This window comes from Symphalangus syndactylus, chromosome 6, assembly GCF_028878055.3.
Source record: "Symphalangus syndactylus isolate Jambi chromosome 6, NHGRI_mSymSyn1-v2.1_pri, whole genome shotgun sequence".
In the NCBI taxonomy this organism is placed as follows: domain Eukaryota; kingdom Metazoa; phylum Chordata; class Mammalia; order Primates; family Hylobatidae; genus Symphalangus; species Symphalangus syndactylus.
This window is the reverse complement of record NC_072428.2, coordinates 112,840,798-112,861,478: the sequence shown is the minus strand read 5'-3', so window position 1 is coordinate 112,861,478 and position 20,681 is coordinate 112,840,798. Positions and strand designations below refer to the sequence as shown.

General features: G+C 36.9%; 1 long non-coding RNA gene across 1 annotated transcript in view; it reads right to left on the bottom strand.

Annotated features, from left to right (window-relative positions):
- LOC129484017 (uncharacterized) overlaps positions 1-5,358 on the bottom strand; it is a 39,866-nt gene extending 34,508 nt beyond the window's left edge. The window contains exon 1 of the long non-coding RNA XR_008658341.1: positions 5,325-5,358. This is a non-coding gene — a long non-coding RNA (uncharacterized lncRNA). The remainder of the gene's footprint in view (positions 1-5,324) is intronic.
- Between the last annotated feature and the right edge of the window lie 15,323 nt (positions 5,359-20,681).

The following is a 20,681-nucleotide window of genomic DNA, read 5'->3' as shown; positions in this document are numbered from 1 at the left end:
GGAGGGGAACATCACACACCAGGGCCTGGTGGGAGGCGGGGGTCTAAGGGAGGGATAACACTAGGAGAAATACCTAATGTAGGTGATGGGTTGATGGGTGCAACAAACCACCATGGCATGTGTATACCTATGTAACAAACCTGCACGTTCTGCACATGTAACCCAGAACTTAAAGTATAATAATAAAAAAAAGGGTGAATTGGCTCTTATTTCTAAACCCAGACATGCAGTTAGTAGTGATCTTGCAGAAACATTACATTTGGTTACTAATATAGGATCTGTTTAAACATAGCAGTATTAATTTCTCTTTTTCATGTTATCTATGGCAAACAAAACAAAACAAACAAACAAACAAACAAAAAAACCAAACACCTTATTTGAAGGAACATGCCTCTGAAGCAAGAAGCACAAACTAACTTAGCAGCTGAAAGTTTCTTACTCTTAGGAATGATTTTTTCTTATTAAATCAGTGGACATAGGGCAGCAGAGCTGCCTCCAATGGTAATTTTGGATGAATCAAGCCCTAAGGCAATTAAGGCAAAGTTTCCCTATGTGCATGTTAATCTGAGTGTCTCACAGTGCCAAAGGCAGTAGCAGAACTCACAGCAATGAACATGCTAATAAAGTAGCTGGATAGCCACACAAGGAAACAGAAGCTGAATAGGTCACTAGTCTTAGTTCAGCTGCAAGGTTTCTTGCTATTCTAAATTTTCACAGCAAAGTATCACACAAGCTCAGGTAAATCTCAAGAGGTTAAATAATGATTCACAAGCCAATGGGAATGTTTCCATTTTAGATGTAGTCATTATTTTGGTAATGTCATTGATTGCTTAATTCTGCTAGTTTCTTTAACAGCAAAGGGAAATGGAAACCATTCCTGTAATTGCCAATATACAGCTTTACACAGAAACCAGTTGAACTGGAATGAAACCTATGCCAAGCTTTCAGCTAATGAGGTTTCTCAATCAATTCTCAATAGTTGCTGAGTGCCTGCTCTAGGGTACTCCAGGTAAACTGTGCCGTTAGATTCTTTTTATGTAGTACTACATAAGAAGTTGGAGGAAAAGGAAATGAGTTTGCCCTAAGAGACAAACTTTGAAAATCAATGTATAAAGCATCAGTACGCAAATTTGCCTCAGATTGAATAGCTCCCCTGGCTAATGGTAATCTGATTGAATGAAACATATTAAAGGAAGAATGTGTTAATGGATGGAAAAGTGAGTTTGCTGGTGGTGGGTGGGAAGTGGTTGTGAGAGACTGAAAAGCAAAGGTAGAAAGTAAAAATCCAAACATCTAGAAGGAAATCCAGCCAACTCAAGTATGATGCAAATTCAGCATCGGAATATCCCAACTCTAAGGGCAAATACAAATTAAAAGTAAGAGGCTTAATTCTCCCTGTTAAGAGAGAAGACTATTCTCCCCTTCCCTTTTCTTCAAGCATTTACTTTTAAAAGCTTGTAAACTCTTTCTCTTCTTTTAAAAATATATGTGAATCCTTTTACAAATTTAATAAGCCTCTTACCAGCCTAATGACCCAAAAATGTCTTTCTCAAGGACCTCAGAACCATCCTTTGAAATATAATCATCAAGGAACAGAGCGCCCTATCTCCCAGTTTCTGTAGGAGAATGGGAGCTAACATCAGTGGAAGCCTCATTCGAAGTTGCAAAATTATCTCCTGTCATGAATATGTGAGAAATTGATTTTTCTTTTGAATGAAGCCAATAAGCTGACACAGAGTCATCCCAATTACCAAGTGAAATGAAGACAAACTAGGTGTGACAAATGGTACTGTTAAGTTTTCCCACGGGAAACCTAGTTATTCTTCATCTTGAGAACATGTATGAAATGGACTGTATCTGTTGGCTATAAGAGGGTGAGATGTCTTTTTGCCTTTGCAATCTCTTTAATAGATTGCCTGTGATTCACATCACATTGTGGTTTAATGCATTTTCAATAATGAAACTGTTTTATTTCTCTTTTCATCTTTGCAGCAAGGTTTTCTGGATTGGGCAGAGGTTTTGTTTCCATTATATTTCACCAACACAAGTTCCTTTGCAAGTTCCATGTTTATTCCAAACTCCTGACTATAAATGATTTTTCCAAAAATGATTGTGTCCAACGCATTAAACAGGTGCAAAAATGTCGATTTGTACGATTATTCTTTTCATGGGACAATAATAAGCATTCGATTATACAGATCAGCCTCTATGAGTTTGATTATTATTAACCCATTCTTAAAGAAGAGTTTGGGCCGGGCGCAGTGGCTCACGCCTGTAATCCCAGCACTTTGGGAGGCCGAGGCGGGCGGATCACAAGGTCAGGAGATCGAGACCATCCTGGCTAATACGGTGAAACCCCGTCTCTACTAAAAATACAAAAAAATTAGCCAGGCGTGGTGGCGGGCGCCTGTAGTCCCAGCTACTCGGGATGCTGCGGCAGGAGAATGGCATGAACCCAGGAGGTGGAGCTTGCAGTGAGCCGAGATCATGCCACTGCACTTCAGCCTGGGCGACAGAGCGAGACTCCGTCTCAAAAAAAAAAAGAAGAGTTTGTTCTTGATATACTATCAAGCTTCTACGTTTGTAGGTCTGAGAACCAACCTCCAGTCTCTGATGAATTGCCAAGATTAATGCTATTCTGTGAGGAATAAACAGCCAACGGGCCTTCCCTAGTAAATTTAGACATGCACATTTTCATACAAAATTTCTTCAGAAACAAGAAGATATGAGATTGGAAAAATTGTCTCCCTATCAAGAATTGATAAATGTTCAAACAAATGTTGTCCAGGTGTTGCTCTTAGCTTTGGACTGCAAAAAGGTAAATATTGGTGACCCTTCGAATTTCAATCTGGGATATCCAGCTGAATTCATCAAGTAGAAAGAAACTGGTATTATACTAAGGAATAAAGAAAAAATAAACTCATTATTGTACAGTGTCCCCTTCCTAACATCTCAGACACAGGGATTGGTAGACAGCAGATGGAGGATACCACTTTATTTTGACAATAGCATTAGTGTCCACTGTCGCACGTGTACAGCAGTGTAGTGCTTTTGGTTTTGTTCTTTAACTCAACAATCTCACCATGGCAGAATGTGATAATCTGTAATTTATAGAGGTTTATATTATGTACCTATGGAAATTCCTGAAAAGTATGCTTGAGTATCCAGACTCTTATGTAGCATTGAAAGAGAAAAGAAACATCAATTTTCTGAGACATTTCAAGATCCATTAATTATCTGGAGCTGACCTTTTAACTTGATCACATACTTGGGTCATTGCTCCTTCACTTGAAGACCTAATGAAAAGCTCTTGATTCCTTTTATTCTATGCTCATTTTGTCATCTAGCCTCTTAAAATAGTAGCATGCCTTTTCCCAGAGCAACTTGACCTTAATATATCACCTTTTCTCTGTTGACCAAAAAAAGCAAACTCTATAAATATTTATAGAGGTTTATTCTGAGCTAAACCTGAGTGACCATGGCCCAAGGCACAGTCTCAAGAGGTCCTGAGAACATGTGCCCAAGGTGGTGGGGTTACAGCCTGGTTTTATACATTTTTTAGGGAGACATAAGACATCAATCAGTATATATGAGGTATACATTGGTTTGGTTCAGAAAGGCAGGACAACTCAAAGGAGGGAGGTGCTTCTAGGCCATAGGTGGACCCAAAGATTTTCTGAATGGCAATTGATTGAAAATGTTATTTTCTAAAGCCCTGGAATCAATAAGAAAGGAGTGTCAGGGTTAAGATGAGGGGTATGGAGACCAATATTCTTGCGAAGTCTCACAGGTAGCACCCTTAGAGGCAATAGATGGCAAATATTTCCTATTCATATCTTTAAAAGGTGCTAGATGCTAGACTCTCAGTTCTCTTCAAGATTGGGAGGACCTGATGGGGAAGCATCTAGTTATGTTAATAGAGATCTTTACAGATGCAAATTTTCCCCCGGGGAAGATGACTTTGCAAGGCTATTTCAAAATATGGTCAAAAAACATATTTTGGGGTAAAATATACTGATTTCCTTCATTATCTGTCATGTAATGTTATGCCAGAGTAATGCTGGAAAGTAAGACATGCTATATAGGGATAAATAAAACCCATCTGATTTTTTTTTTTTTTTTTTTTGGAGATGGAGTCTTGCTCTATCACCCAGGCTAGAGTGCAGTGGCTCGATCTTGGCTCATTGCAACCTCCACCTCCCGGGTTCAAGCAGTTCTCCTGCCTCAGCCTCCCAAGTAGCTGGAATTACAGGCACGTGCCACGATGCCCAGCTAATTGTTTTGTATTTCTTTTAGTAGAGACGGGGTTTCACCATGTTGGCAAGGCTGGTTTCGAACTCCTAACCTCAAGTGATCCACCCATCTCGACCTTCCAAAGTGCTGGGATTACAGGTGTGAGCCACCGCGCTTGGCCCATCTGATAAGATTTTATGGTTTATAGAGCATGACTCCCCGGTCCCCTTAGGAATTTGGGCCAGAGAGAAAAAAGTTCAGAGTTTAGGCCTCATTTCTATACTGTATATAACCTAAACCTATGGATATAACCTCACCTAGGCACACTCAGGCTGGACACCTATATATTGCTTAAGATACAAAGCCACTAAAATTTATTTTCATTTGAAATTTGAGGTACTTAATTTAGATTCTACAGCATCTTGCCCTCCAGCTTTTCAATTACTGTGTTCCTTTTTTAACTAAGAAATCTTTTAGTTTGTGAATTCTTGGTTTTATATTAGGTTAAATTTTGGTTATGAAACATTTCAGTGGTGTGCCACGGACTAAATTGTATTCTCAAAATTATTACCCATTTGAACTTTATCCAGAAACTAAAAATATTAATGAATATAGTGGCTGGTTTCATTTTAGTCTCATCCCTAGTTTCCATGCTTTGTAAGAAAAAAGGGAGATGACTAGGCTAATAATCTCTAAGACTTACCCCAACTTCAGTCCCCAAATGCATAACATATATAATCATAGTCCATCATACTCAAAGATGAAAAACAACAAATATAGAGAAAATGGGCATTTGGCAATAGGAACAATAGTCTATAGACTTTCTTCAATCTACCATATGTTTTTAAAATGGAAATTAGTTGGGCAGAGGGGAGAATGAATGAGAATGGAGAATGTTAAAAACTCACTCTGTATTTTCAGATTTAATTAAACAGTGCTTCTGAACTTCACCATAATACCTCTTTCTATCCACCTATCTATTTCTATATATAATCACATGAAAATACATACGATATATATATATGCACACATACACACATTCACATACACAATATTTCTTTCTTTTCTGAATTATCCATAATATTTTGTACCTTGCTTGTGATTGAGATCCATATTTGAAGTTTCCTTCTTAGAGCTTTTTATAAATTCTTAATCTTTTCAAAAACTTTTTTTAAAATGCTCTATTTTATCATATGTTGATACAGGAGTTAAGAAGAAATTACTGGCCGGGTACAGTGGCTCACGCCTGTAATCCCAGCACTTTGAGAGGCCGAGGCAGGCAGATCACGAGGTCAAGAGATCAAGACCATCCTGGCCAGCGTGGTGAAACCTCATCTCTACTAAAAATACAAAAATTAGCTGGGTGTGTTGGTATGCGCCTGTAGTCCCAGCTACTCCGGAGGCTGAGGCAGGAGAATCTCTTGAATCCGGGAGGCAGAGGTTGCAGTGAGCCGAGATCGTGCTACTGCACTCCAACATGGAGACAGAGCAAGACTGCGTCTCAAAAAAAAAAAAAAAAGAAGAAGAAGAAATTACTTAGGCAGATAGTGAGGGTACAGCAGTCCTAAGTAAGGTCTTCCTTTTAATGAAAAGTAGCTCCAAATTATTTTCCTTTCTAACAATGAGCAGCCTATGAAATCGAGCTGCAGACATAGATGCTGGCAGTTGGGCCAATCATGTTCAAAATGGGAGCCCCATCTTCCCTTCTCATTATCAGCTACGTGTACAGTCAGGAGCAGACAAGATGGCGCCAGTCAACGGGCGAGTTCATTTGCAGAATAAGATTAAGATGGGGCAGCCAGTCTTCCCTCCCCACGACCCCACCACCACCCCCAGCTATATAAACGTCACACCTGTGGGCCCTACCAAATCAGACACCTCCTCTAGCCTGCTTATAAAATCTGCTGCTGCCCATGGCCTTTCCCCCTTTTTTCAGACGTCCCTCTCAGCGAGGAGCTGCTCCTCCCCTCTTCTTTCCTCTATTAAACTTTCCGCACCTTTAACTTACCCACATGTGTCCCTGTCCTAAATTCTTTCTCGCAGCAAGACAAGGAACCCCAGGGTTTATACCCCAGACAACGTAGCCGCTTCAATGTTGGTTACTAAGGTGCCCTTTTGCTTCACTGTAAAAGGTCACAAATCTCACTAAAAATTTTTTTTAAAAGTGTATCACCGTCTCCACTTTCCAACAAACCCACCTGAATTTTAGTTACGCTTCAATTGTAAGAACTTTTAATAGTAGCCTTGTCTATTTTGTCTTACCCTTTTCAGTGCTAACGAAGCAAATTATACATAGAAAATGTAGCTATTACAATTAAAATATGATCTTCATACTATTACATCATAAGGATGGTGATTTATTCAAGAAATATAATACAATTTGTGATTTAAATAACTAAATTACAATTTAGCAGTTAAAATGTCATTTCATCTCATTCTAAAGTTTTGGAATGCTGCATGCAATCATCAAAACAGGAAGAAAAATTGGGGTTTAAATTGAATTCTGATAAATAGTAAGGTTCACTGACATTCATTAATACCTAAGGTGCCATGAAAACTAAAAGATCAATTTTTTTTAATGTTAGTATACCTGGGGCTCAGTTGCAAATAATTAAAATAATTATGTCTGATTACTTAAGCTTGTTTCCGTGCTGGCTGAGTAATGTCAGAAGAAGTTACTGAAATAAAGTGGAGTATATTACGGTCTTTCTTAGGACCAGGGCAGGTGGTTGGTTATGCACAGCTCTAAGGGGATGCCATTCATATTCACAGTTCTCCTGGACTTGTGTATTTATTACTGATAGAGACAGGAGACAGTCAAAGGTCCGTGGCGAAATTCCGCTTTCAAGCCTAAAACAGCCTGAAGGCTGAAAAACCGGACTGCTGGTTCTGGTTGAAGCCCGCCCCCTTTCCAGACCGATTCTCTCTGAACAGTGCCCACCTGTGCGCTGGGAAGACAGGGTGGAGCTTCGGGAAGTTCGCTCCTTTTGCAGCGGGGAGGAGCCTGGCCTCTTCAGTTCCAGGGTGGTGACCTGCAATTCAATCGGTGAGGCGAGAAACCTGCTAACAGGACTCTCTCTCTCTTTGCCGAGAATTATTTTTCCTTTTTTCCTTTCACCCAATAAATTCCGTTCCCCATACCCTTCAATGTGTCTGCGTGCCCAATTTTTCTGGTTGTGACACAAGAACCCAGATTTAGCTGAACTAAGGGGCAGGAATTCTGCAACATTACCATCATTGTCTGTGAGGGAGCTGTACGTGTCTTGAGGAAAAGGAGGCTTTCTCCTAATATGAACAAAAGCACTGTTCAGGCAACAGCAGGGCTAGACTCAGACTCCAGATACACACAGAAAGGCAGTAACACAACAAACTGGAATCTCTACTTGACTGCATTACAGCTTCAATTAAGCCTCTATTCCTTGTGAAAATATGTGGAAATTCAAATGTAATATTTCCTCAAGAAAGCCAGTAATCAATGAGGATACCATATTCGGAAATAAAATAATAAAAATCGAATAGTCTTTATAGTAAAAAAAAGTAGAAATCTAATGAATTTATTATGTGTTCTTCTCTGCTGCAGTCAATAGTTCTCGTACATTGAACATCATGGCTAAGAACTTTCAACATTATAATATTAAATGGAATAGAATTAGGCAAAATACTAAAAAATTTTAATGAGTTATATATTCAAAAAGTAATATAAGAAATAAGGTGAAAATAAAAGTACAGCTAGAAAAATAATACTATGTTGAAATAAGAATATTACAGAGAAAGTATTGTCTATTAAGTGCTTTTAAAAAGAATTATATAACAAATAGCAAGAACTCAATATGTTAATAAAAAGCTATGACGGAAGGTAAAATCCATACATTAACACTTATTCTTTGATTTAGAGTATATAAAAATAAAAATGAATGTAATAAACTCCCCCAAACAGAAAAAGGACAGTTATAAGTGGAAGGACAGTTATAGATGTTGATAATAGACAGAACAAAATATGTGGTAAAGAGACCTTGAATAACAGAAAACCAGTGGAAAACTGTCCTGTGGTCAAGTGCCCTTTGGGGAGCTCACTGCAAAAGACAGACAATGATGAAGGCATCAGAATAAACCCCAGAAGTAAGACGTAAGGAAATAGTGGACAAGAAGGAGAAAAGCATAGCCCCCAAAGTGAGGAGGAAAGTATTCAATGAGTTAGTAACGTATAGTTTGGAATAAGAGTATAGTCTTCACATCTTAGCTCACTATTCAGCTGCCTATGTGACCTTGGGCAAGCCACTAACTTCTAAGGATTAAATGTATACATAATTATTTATTTATATGTATTTATAAATTATTATTATTAATTCACTGTGTGGTAAGAAAAATAATGGCCTCCTAAAGATGTCTACATGCTAACTGCTGGAATCAGTGCATATGTTATGTTATGTAAAGGGGAATTAAGGTTGCCAGTCAAATGATGTTAAAGGATATTATCCTAGATTATCCAGGTAGGCCCACTGTAATAAAAAAGGTCCTAAAATGTGGATGAGGGAAGCTTAACAGTGAGTGTCAGAGTGATATGATGTGAGAAAGATTATATATATACACACAAAAGGGAGTTTACTAAGTATTAACTTACATGATCGCAAGGTCCCACAATAGGCTGTCTGCAAGCTTGAGGAGCAAGGAGAGCCAGTCCAAGTCTCAAAACTGAAGAACCTGGAGTCCAGTGTTTGAAGGCAGGAAGCATCCAGCACAGGAGAAAGATGTAGGCTGGGAGGCTAGGCCAGTCTTGTCTTCTCAGGTTTTTCTGCCTGCTTTATATTTGCTGGTAGCTGATTAGATTGTGCCCACCAGATTAAGGGTAGGTCTACGTTCCCCACCCCAGCACACTGATTCAAATTTTAATCTCCTTTGGCAACACCCTCACAGACACACCCAGGATCAATACATTGCATCCTTCAATCCAATCAAGTTGACACTTACTATTAACCATCACAGGCCCCCTTCACCACTTAAAGTATGATGGCCTGTAAATCACAGGCACTCTCTGGTAGCTAAAAAAGCTAAGAAAATGGATCTCCTTCCTAGATCTTCCAAAAAGAAATGCAGCCCTCTTGACACCTTGATTTTAGCTCGTTGAGATACATTTAGGACTTCAGACCTACAAAGCTGTAAGATAATAAATTTATATTGTTTTAAGCCACTAAGTTTGTGATAATTTATTACAGTAGCAATAGAAAGCTAATACAACCATGTTGAAGTCAGTACAGTATAGTAAATTGGAATTTTAAAAGGGGAGAGTAGAAAAGTAAGATACAGTAGTGTTCCTCTATTACTATTAGGGAGAATATATATACTATTGGTTAACCAGTATATCTCATTTACTTACAAAGAACATTTGTAGGAAAAAATTGCATTAGCTTAACACAACTAGATGAAAATGTTATTTGTCTGATATCCACATATATCTGAAATATTTCTGCTTTTTATTTTATTTCTAAAGTAGGTTTCAGTATTAAGAAGACACTGAATAACTATCTCACAGTTAATTTTTCCAGGAATTTTAGAAACTAACTCTATAGCTTACAAATCAATGTATATGGATTTCTTACTTGGTACACATCTGTCCTTTGATAATCTCTGTCTTGCCTGACAAAATAGTTTCTGAACTTATATAAAATTGTTCCATGAAAGTACACTAAACCTTTGAGGAACAGCCCTTTACTCATGGTGAGATGGATGGACATACTGCACGTGATTATAGAAAATTCCAATAGGAGAGAAGATTAATGTAGAAATCAATAAGAGTGTTTAGGGGAATTTGAATCTGAGCCCGTAAAGCCCTAGATGCAGAGGAAACAGGATGACAGATATGTCTTATCATATGGTTAATAATTCGATTGATTGATTGGTCGAGATGGGATTTCACTCTGCAGTTCAGGCTGGAGTGTACCCGTGCAATCATAGCTCACTGCAGCCTGGAATTCCTGGGCTCAAGAAATTCTTCTGCCTCAGCCTCCAAAGTAACTGGGACCACAGGCGTGTGCCACCACACCTGGCAAGAATATTATTAATTGTGATTCTTTTTCATCTCTATATAGATTAGAGAGGGAGCCATTCAGACTGTTGACTATACCTAACACTTTGCCTTCTTGGGAGTTCTTTTTCCCACCAATTTCCTCAAAGTTCTGTTGAATATTTAGCATAGGAAATGGACAGTTTCATGGTTGATAATGATTGTCTCTACCATCCAGCCCTTTCTCCCTTTCTTTTTTTTTTTTTTTTTTGAGACGGAGTCTCGCTCTGTTTGTTGCCCTGGCTGGAGTGCAGTGGTGCCATCTTGGCTCACTGCAAGCTCCACACCCCCCTCATGCCATTCTCCTGCCTCAGCCTCCCAGGTAGCTGGGACTACAGGCACCTGCTACCATGCCCAGCAAATTTTTTTGTATTTTTAGTAGAGACGGAGTTTCACCGTGTTAGCCAGGATGGTCTCAATCTCCTGACCTCGTGATCCGCCCATCTCGGCCTCCCAAAGTACTGGGATTACAGGCGTGAGCCACCGCGCCCAGCCCCTTTCTCCCTTTCTAAGAGAACCCCGTTGTATACCATCCCTTCTGGCAGCCCAAGTACCTTAGAAGAAGCTGACTTTTCCCCAGGCTCTAAGGGTTTGCTGATAGGTTTAAGAAGGAAGGTGAATTCCAGTGATTGGCTCAGCGATCCAGCCCTAACCCAATCAGCACATGGCATGTCTCTGGCTACAAAATTCAGTCAGAAACGGCTATGTAGCCAAATTCTGTATAATTGGAGACGTTTGTTGAAAGCTTCTGGAGAAAAAACATCCTTGATCACAAAATGGCTCCCTGAATCCTTACTTTTGTTCTCTGGTGTAAGGTTAGGTGATGTGCTATTGCATTTTTACTACCATGAAGGGTGCAGCCTGAGAAAAAATACAACACTCAGAGGAAGGCACAAGACAGGAAACTGAAGAAACAGAACCAGAGTTACTGAATTAAATGGGCCTAAAGTCTGTCTGACCTCTGGACTTCAGCCACGTAAGACATTAAATGTTCTTACTGTTTAAGCCATTAAAATTGGATTTTGAGGTATTTGTGTGTGTTACTTGGGCTTACATATTTTTAAAAAGCTTTGGTTCAGTTTCAGAACATGCTGCCCTTGATCCAGTTTGCTTCACCTTATAAAACAGTGTACTTTAGCCATGAGGATTATTGGTCATAAAATCTCGAGAGCTCTCCAGATCAATCACAGTTTTACTGTGATGGGTTAGAGAATGGACGAAAAAATTAAAAATTTCTTAGATGCTGTATTAGTCCATTTTCACACTGCTGATAAAGACATACTTGAGACTGGGCAATTTACAAAAGAAAGACGTTTAATGAACTCACATTTTCACGTGGCTGGGGAGGCCTCACAATCATGGCAGAAGGTAAAAGGCACAATTCAAGATGAGATTTGGGTGTGGACACAGCCAAATCATGTCAGATGCCATTCTTTAAAAAAAAAAAATTTCCACTTGTTTGCATTAATGCCTTCCTTTTGTTCCAAATTGACAATAAAACGATGGATTTATTTCTCACGCTTTCTTTTGCTAATGTAAGTGGAGCTTGAAAGTGATGCAAAGCAGAAGGATGTATCCAGTGGTTTTCTTGAGTCCTTCCTCTTTTAGATTAGTATATGGCTAACATAGGGCTTCTATATTCAGAACTGTCATTCATAGAAAGCAAGCTGCTGGGAGAGAAAAAGCAAATGATTCAAACCTTAAAAAGCTTTGCTTAAATTAAAAAGTAAAATCAATATAAATTAAGTTAAAATGAAGAGATTATAAAATTTATGCTGCATTTTAGAGTGAATAAGAATGTATACTTTGCATGTCACATTAAATATTTAGAAATTATTGCCAAATTAATAAAACAGAATGATATTTCAAATTAAAGAAATATACACTAGAGGAAAAACAATTCAGAATTAGTGTCTCTATTTTCAAGAGTCAAATACTTTTTTTTTCACTTGGATCTTCAAATCACTATTCTTTCAAAATGCTTTTGATTTCCAATCCATGTAAATGTTACTCCATTTCTTTTATTTTAGTGGCATTTTTTCTTATTATTTATTATTCAATACTTAGTCAATTTACTCTCCAGCAATAAGCTGTAGGGGAAAATATTAACAAATTTCAGGCTATGAAGAATTTATTTAGATGCTATTGTCAGAGGCATGTGAACCAGAACAACTCCATCTTGAATAGGGGCTGGGTAAAATGAGGCTGAAATCTACTGGGCTGCATTCCCAGATGGTTAAGGCATTCTAAGTCACAGGATGAGATAGGAGGTCAGCACAAAATACAGGTCATAAAGACCTTGCTGATAAAATGGGTTGCAGTAAAGAAGCCAGCTAAATGCCACCAAAACCAAGATGGCCACGAGAGTGACCTCTAGTCATCCTCACTGCTACCCTTCAATCAGCCTCATGACAGTTTACAAATGCCATGGCAACATCAGGAAGTTACCCTATATGGTCTAAAAAGGGGAGGCATGAATAATCCACCCCTTGTTTACCATATCATCAAGAAATAACCATAAAAATGGGCAACCAGCAGCCCTCAGGACTGCTCTGTCTATGGAGAGTAGCCATTCTTTATTCCTTTACTTTCTTAATAAACTTGTTTTTGCTTTGCACTGTTGACTTGCCCTTAATTCTTTCTTGTGTGAGATCCAAGAACCCTCTCTTGATGTCTGGATTGGGACCCCTTTCCTGTAACACAGTATTATGAGCTTGATATTAGTGCTATAGGCTCTGCTGCTAGTATGTAATCTTTTGCATCTTACATCTTGCTTTACAGGTGTCTGGGTCACATTTGTTAGATGATTTGCCAAGAAAATAACTCATTGATGAGTTCAGATATCACCTCCTCTGGGAAGGCAGTAGGGATTCTGCTAAAGCCCTTCAATACTCACTTCCTCTGTGCTTTTCTAGTACTGTCTTCATACCTCTATAGTATAAATTTAACTCTTTTTTTATTTAACTTTTTATATAACTGTCTCCTTCGTTAGCCTATGATATCTTTGACAGTAGACTGCCAGTCTTATGAAATTTTGGACCTCAGTGAGTGGCGCAAAATCTGACACAGGTGCCATCAATACAAGTTTCCTGCACCCCTGGTTAAATTAAAGTCTTTTTAAAAATGTGCCTCATTTCTGACATTCTTTACCTAAAGGTCAGAGACAGTTACCTTTCACTCCCTCTATATATTGCAAATATTTGCAATTCATAGTGGTAAAAAGACTGCATTCCAGAGTTCGAGTATCTGCATTCAAATTTCAACTCTGCTGCTGAGTAACCTTGAAGAAGTTTACTGAACATCTTCCCAAGTCTCAGTTTCTTCATTTGTAAAGTTTGAAGCTAATAGAACTTACTTCATGGGGGTTTTGTAAGAATCAAATAAAAAAAATTATGTAAATCTCTTAGTAGGGTGCCTGGCATGTAATACGCATTTTCACCTTTATGTAGATAACAATGTTTCTGTGTTTAACATAAGCTATCATTATTACTGTTGTTCCTATTAGCTACTGAAATATTTTACTTTCTGTGTAATTAGATATTAAATTTTAAATAACAATGCAATTGTATTATGGGAGGAAGGCTGTGAACTTAAGGTAGCTTTGGAAAAATTCCAGGTAATTTTACAGCTGAAAATTAACAATATCAACAAGAAGAAGTCATGCCAGGATTGTACTTTTATTGTTCAAAGGCCTTTTTTTTTTTTTTTTTGCAGGAAAGCAAGTTTTATATTTCCCGTCAGTCTTGAACCCGTTGTTTGAATTCACTGGTGGCTGTCTGCAGGGTGTTAGCATGTGGATATCATACTGCACTAACTCTAGAATTCAAATAAGCTGTTGATAGTGATGGGAAAGAATATTAATAGCGTTTTGCTGTATATTCAAAATGCTTCAAACTTTCCCATATTTCCATGCATGATATATCATTGTGGATAAGACTTGATGGTGAAAAATGTAAATAAAGGACTATTAAATTGGTCCACTAAAAATACTGTTAAAAATTGATGGTTACTTAGTATTGTCCCATAATTTTTTTTCTTCCCAATTCCAGCTCTTGAAAATTTATGGGTGTGGCAGGCATGTGTATAGGCACATGTGTGCCAGAGGAAGATTTATTTATATATGGCAATGTTTCTGAAATCTCTAGATATGCAGATTCTATTACAATTCCAAAGAATCTCATGTGACTGTGTTTACAATGATCCTTTAATATTAGTCATTTGAGGCCGGGCGCGGTGGCTTACGCCTGTAATCCCATCACTTTGGGAGGTCGAGGTGGGCAGATCACGAGGTTAGGAGATTGAGACCATCCTGGCCAACACGATGAAACCCCATTTCTACTAAAAATACAAAAAAGTAGCCGGGCGTGGTGGCGGGCGCCTGTAGTCCCAGCTACTGGGGAGGCTGAGGCAGGAGAATGGTGAGAACCCGGGAGGCAGAGCTTGCAGTGAGCCGAGACCGTGCCACTGCACTCCATCCTGGGTGAAAGAGCGAAACTACGTCTCAAAAAAAAAAAAAAAAAAAAAATTCTTCGTTTGAAATATTCAGTTTGAAAAAATTAAATTAGCTAGAATTCATAGAGACTGTCTTGTTAAAAAGGTTAACGGTGTCTTTTGGTTGTACTGCAGAAAAATCTGAGTTTATTTTAGAAATAGACCTTTAAACTCTGCTCTGTTCTTTGTAAACTTCCTAAGTAGGAAAGAAAGAAAGAAAAACAAATGTAAGATCAACTTTTAAATTAAAATGTACAAATTGTGAGGGAAAGCAACTAGAAACCAGCAATGGTCTCCTCGGAGATATACTAAGTTAGGTCTGAATTTCATGAGCTCTTGAAAACACTTATGTTTTACCATGACCCTGGGAATACTTTCTTTGAATTCTGGAGATTGTGTATGAAATGTTTAATTCATTTTTTTCGTCAGTACTTCAATTGTTTTAATGAGATTACATGTACTACTTCTAGTATGTTAACTTTATACCTGAACATTCTCTCCCAAATTAAAAAATAAAACCCTTTTATCTAATCAGCAGTGCCTAAAATAATAGATTTTGTTTTTGGTGTGTGGAGGGGAGGGAAATAAAGAGAGAAGGGAAAAGAGAAAGAGAAAGCAATGTTCATCCTTTCACCTAAGGAAATAAGGGAAGAAAAGGTGAGGTAGGAGTAAGAATTGTATGAGACCAGAGAGTAAGACTATTTTTAAAAATTATATTTGCTAACTCCATCTTTGTACAATGTTAATTTTTAAGCACTAAATAAAGTATATTTTTATAAGTGTTGAGCAATATTGCTTTTTTCTATTTTGTAATAAATATTATCTGCTGATAAAATGTCTATTCTTTTTATTTTATAAGTCAACTTTTTTAGGGTATAATTTACAAATGGTGAACTGCACCCATATGAACTATACAATTTACTGAGTTTTGACAAATACATGCATCTATGAAACTACTGTTAGAAACCAAGACACAGAATGTTTTCATAATCCCCCAAATATTTCTTATGGTCCCTATTAATTAATCTATTCCTCTATCCCTTGCCCCAAGCAAACATTGACCTGCCTTCTATCATAATAGGTTAGTTTGCAATTTCTAAAATTTTATGTAAATAGAATATATATATGTATATATAGATGTACTTTTTGATTCTAGCTTCTTTCACTCATCATGACATTTTCATGTATGTTGCATGTATCAGTAGTTCATTCCTTTTTATTGCTGAATAGCTTTCCATTGTACGTATATATGTATACCCCTTTTTAATGTATCCGTCTGTTGATGAACATTTAGATAACTTCTAACATTTAGTTAAATACAAATAATTTTGATCTAAGCATTCATAAACAAGTCTGTATATGAACACTGGGTTTCATTTTCTTTGGTAAATACTTAGGAGAATTGATGGATTGTATGGTAATTATATGTCTAACTGTATAAGACACTGTCAAAGAGTTTTGCAAAGTGGTTGTGCCGTTTTACATACCCTTGGGTAGAGTGTATGTTCTAGTTGCACCCGCATTCTCACCAACACTTGGTATTGTTAGTCTTGTTAAAATTTTAGTTTAAATAGATATATAGTATTATCTCATGGTTTTAATCTGCATTCCCTCTAAAGGTGAATGATGTTGAGCATCTTTTCATGGGTATATGTGCTATTTATATATCTTCTTTAGGAACATAACTGTTTAAATACATACGCCTATATTTAAGTTGGGTAATTTGACTTGTTATTAATGAATTGTAATTGTTCATTGTATATTCTAAGTGTTTTGTCAAATATATGTGTTATGAATATTTTCTTTCAATCTGTAAGTCTTTTTATTTGCTTAATAGTGTCTTCTTAGGAAAAAACATTTTTAATTTTGATAAAGATATTTATCAGTTTTGTATTTTATGTTTCATTTGTTCATGCATATTATCGAAGAAATCTTTACATAACCCAAGGTCAGAAAGATTTTTCTCCTATGTTTTCTTCTAGAAATCTCATAGATTTAGCTTTGCTTTAGGTCTATCATCTATTTTATGTTAATTTTTGTATATGGTGTGAGAGGATGGCTGTTCATTTGTTATATGGGCATCCAGTTCTTCCAGCAGCATTTGTTGAAAAGGCTATTTTATGCTACCTTCTAAATTCTTCTGTAACATGTGAATTTTCTAGTACTAGTCAAAGTTCGTTTTTAAAAAGTGTTCAGCAATATTATTAATAATTTATATCCATTTTGCAATAAGTATCATATTCTATTAGTAAAAAGCATTCATCCCTTGCCTTTTGGGAGCCTCTTTTTAAAACCCAAATTTATTGAGGCATAATTTACAAAGAATGAACTGTATCTTTTAGTGAGCATCACTGTCAGAAGTAGAGAAAAAGTGAAATCCAATGATTATTTGCTAGGTTCCATCTCTGTCTTGTCCCTATTTCTAGCCAACGAATGTTATTGACCACCTACTTAGTGTCATGTGCTGTGTTAGGAATGAGACAAAAATAAGAAACTATTTCTTAGAAGTTCTCACTTAGGGAGAAAGGCATAAAATCACATCATGTGTAATCTAGTCAATGCTGTAATAAAGGTTTTGAAAAAATATATTGGCAATTAAAGACGAAGGAAGTTAACTTCCTAGGGAAGTTGGAGAACACTTCACAAAGGTGGTGCCACTTCAATTAGGTTATCTTTATTACAATCCTTTTTGTCTTCTTTCAAAAAATAAATTCATTTCAGATATAAATGTTTACTTTATTAAGCTGAACATTTGAGTGCTTGCAATCTCTGGATCACAAAACTTAATGAAGAGATTTGCCTTAAATAAAAGGGGAAATGTGTATGATTTACCTAACAGACCTTCCCTTATAGATGAGTCATTTTACTGATACAGTCACTGAGGTAGCTTCACCTAAGTGTAAACATTTCATCTTGGGCCAAACAAATGTGCTTCCCATGACAAAGAGGATGGATATGAAAGGAAACAGGATGGATTTGAGAGGCCTGGAGCTGGGGATCCCATTTAATGAGCAGAGATACATAGAAATAGTAATGCCTACTATTTACTTAGCATTCACCATGTGCCAAGCATCCTAAATGCTTTGCTGAATTCTCACAGCAACCTTATGAGAGTTTTGCACAGGGATAAACTGAGGCAAGAAATGTTAAGGCCTGTATGGTAGATTATTCTTCAAAAATATCCACTTTCTCTTCCTCTCACTTCCCCATCCTGCCAATGTTTTTTTTGGTCATGTGACTGGCTTTGGCCTCCTAGTGGACAGAGGGTACTTTTCTATCCCTTTATTGAGAAAGACCTTGGGCTTGCCCATGTGATTTGCTTTGTCCAATAGGATGTTAGTGGAGATGACACAAGCAGTCTTGAAACAATGCATGCAGCAATGGGTTCTCCTCTTAGGCCTCTGCCATGACCAAAAGAAGAACCTGCCCTAGATAGCCTACTGGTCAAAAGAGATGAAAGACAGGTGGAGCAGACCTGGAACCAACTTGTAACTTAGAGCACAACTTGGCCTTGTAACCACAAACAAGCGAGAGAGAATACACAGTTGATTGTTCTTTATTATGCTGAGTTTTAGGGTGCTGTATTATTCAGCCACCTAAGTGGCAGAAAGGATTTGAGCTCTGGCAATATAGGTACAACTTCTGTACCACATTGCTACTAATACAAGAGATAATTAGCTGTATTTAGACACCCAAGTAAAACTAATCAGTTGATGAATGAAGTATAGGTCTATAACTCAGAAGAAAGTTATAGGTCTGGAATTAAGATAGTGTCTATGAACTAATGATCTAAACTTTGACAAATCATTTAAATCTCTCTGTGCTTTCTTTACAAGAGTATTGTAAAAAAAAATATAAAGTAATGGCCATAGAAGTTCTTTGAAAATGTTAAAAGTGTTATGCATGTGCAAGATTTTTTAAAAGTCTGTTTTGTTTTCTGCTGTATCCTTAGTGCCTAGAATTGTGCAGGCTGTGTAGCAGGTGTTCAGCAAACATTTATGAAATTAAATTGAAATTAATATTTTAAAAATAATATCTTCAGCTCACAAATAACAAAACACCAAGTATGTTTATAATTAGGGAAGTAGTTAACTTTCATTCTTGACAATAATTGGGTAAAAAGCCCAGGAAGTTGCTTCCTCTTACTCCTGTGTCTGACAGAGAGAGGGTGTTTGTTTCCTACCTTTACTATCTAAACTAATGTTCTGTAAATCCTTACATTAAATGAGACAGTTGTTGCAGTCTTATATTAGGAGGCTTCTTGTCTAGAGTGTTTTATTAGTGGGCAGCTATTTGATTTTACTATTTGTTCTGCAGTTTAAAAAAATTGAGCTTCATTTATAAAAATCCAGATAGTTCAGAATATGGCCAAACGATCACCTGGATTGGAAAGTTAGGTCACTGTGTTAGGAAGAAAATGTCCATTTATCATTTTTCCTTCTTTGTTTACCATAAAGCAAGATATAGTCTAATGAGATATCTTACTTTTAAGACATTTGCATTCAATTCACTAGGATTCAGATGAGGGCTATGGTTAGAGTTTTGCTCCTCACATCAAATTGCAGAAAAAAATCACACTAGAGATGTTATTTAACTTATTCTACTTTCTATTATAGCATAGGCTGCCTTTTTATCTCAAAACATCTCTGATGATTTCCTGAGAACATTTTCAGTGGTGTAGTTAAAGGGTTATTTCAGCTCCAAACTTTCTTGTTAAAATGTTAAACTGGAACATTTGAACAGTATTGCATCACTGACATGAAACTGACTAACAATCTGGAAGCAATAAATTTTGCTTAAGTATCCTTCATTGTCGTGAGTGCTTCATCCTGTGACGGATATTCTGTAGTGAGAGTTTCGGGTAAAACTCCTTCTGTCTCAGCTAAAATTTTTATATAGCTACTGAACCATTTCTGGCCTCCAGTTAATATGTGCTGGTAATACAATCTATCAGTGTAATGAGTATATTAAAAATTATAGACTAAACACACAATATTAAAAGAATAAAAGGAAAAGATCAATCATCTCATTTTTGCTATAGATTTTCATGATTTCTTTATTTCTTGAATATGTATTTTATCTGCCAAATGACCATATGTTTGCAACTCTTGACTTAGAAAATATATAAGATGATAGAAGAGAAATAAATAACAGAAATATAAATATAATTCATATCCTGGATTTCTTAGCAGGATCTACAGTATTATTATTTTTCTTTCTTTTATATAAAGATGGGGTCTCACTATGTAACTGTGCTCCCCAAGCTGGTCTCAAACTCCTGGGCTCAAGGGATTACTCCACTCCCCTACCCTCCACACACACCACCTCACCTCACCTCAGCCTCCCAAAGTTTTCGGATTACAGGAGCATGAGCCACTGCACCTGGAGAGGATCCAGAGTATTAAAGCTCATTTTACCCTATTAATCAAAGCTCACCTAATTTTGTGTCCCTCAGACTCCAGATGAAAATAAATGGGAAAAATTTAGCACTATAGTAGGTAAATAAATCGTTTAAACAAGAAAAAATGAATTGGTCAAGTTTCTATAATATGAGAAAGATACCAAGATTAAAGAGGTTTTTTTTTTTTTTGCAATCTAATAAAAACAAATGTTTTAATTAAAAAAAATCGAAGTCCAAAGTTGCAGAAACTCAAACATTTGGGACACATTCTTAATATCTTCCTCTCATTTTTGCCTAATATCAATTTCTTCATTCAAGTTATTTCAATTGTATATCCTATATTTCTTTCCAGTCATTTCATTTCCTCCATTTATATTGCTTTCACTATTCTTGTATTCTTCTAATCTCTACAGTACAACCTGAGTGATTTTCATTATAAAAAATAAAGCATATGAATATAACTCTGATACCTAACACCAATTATTGCTCTTAGGA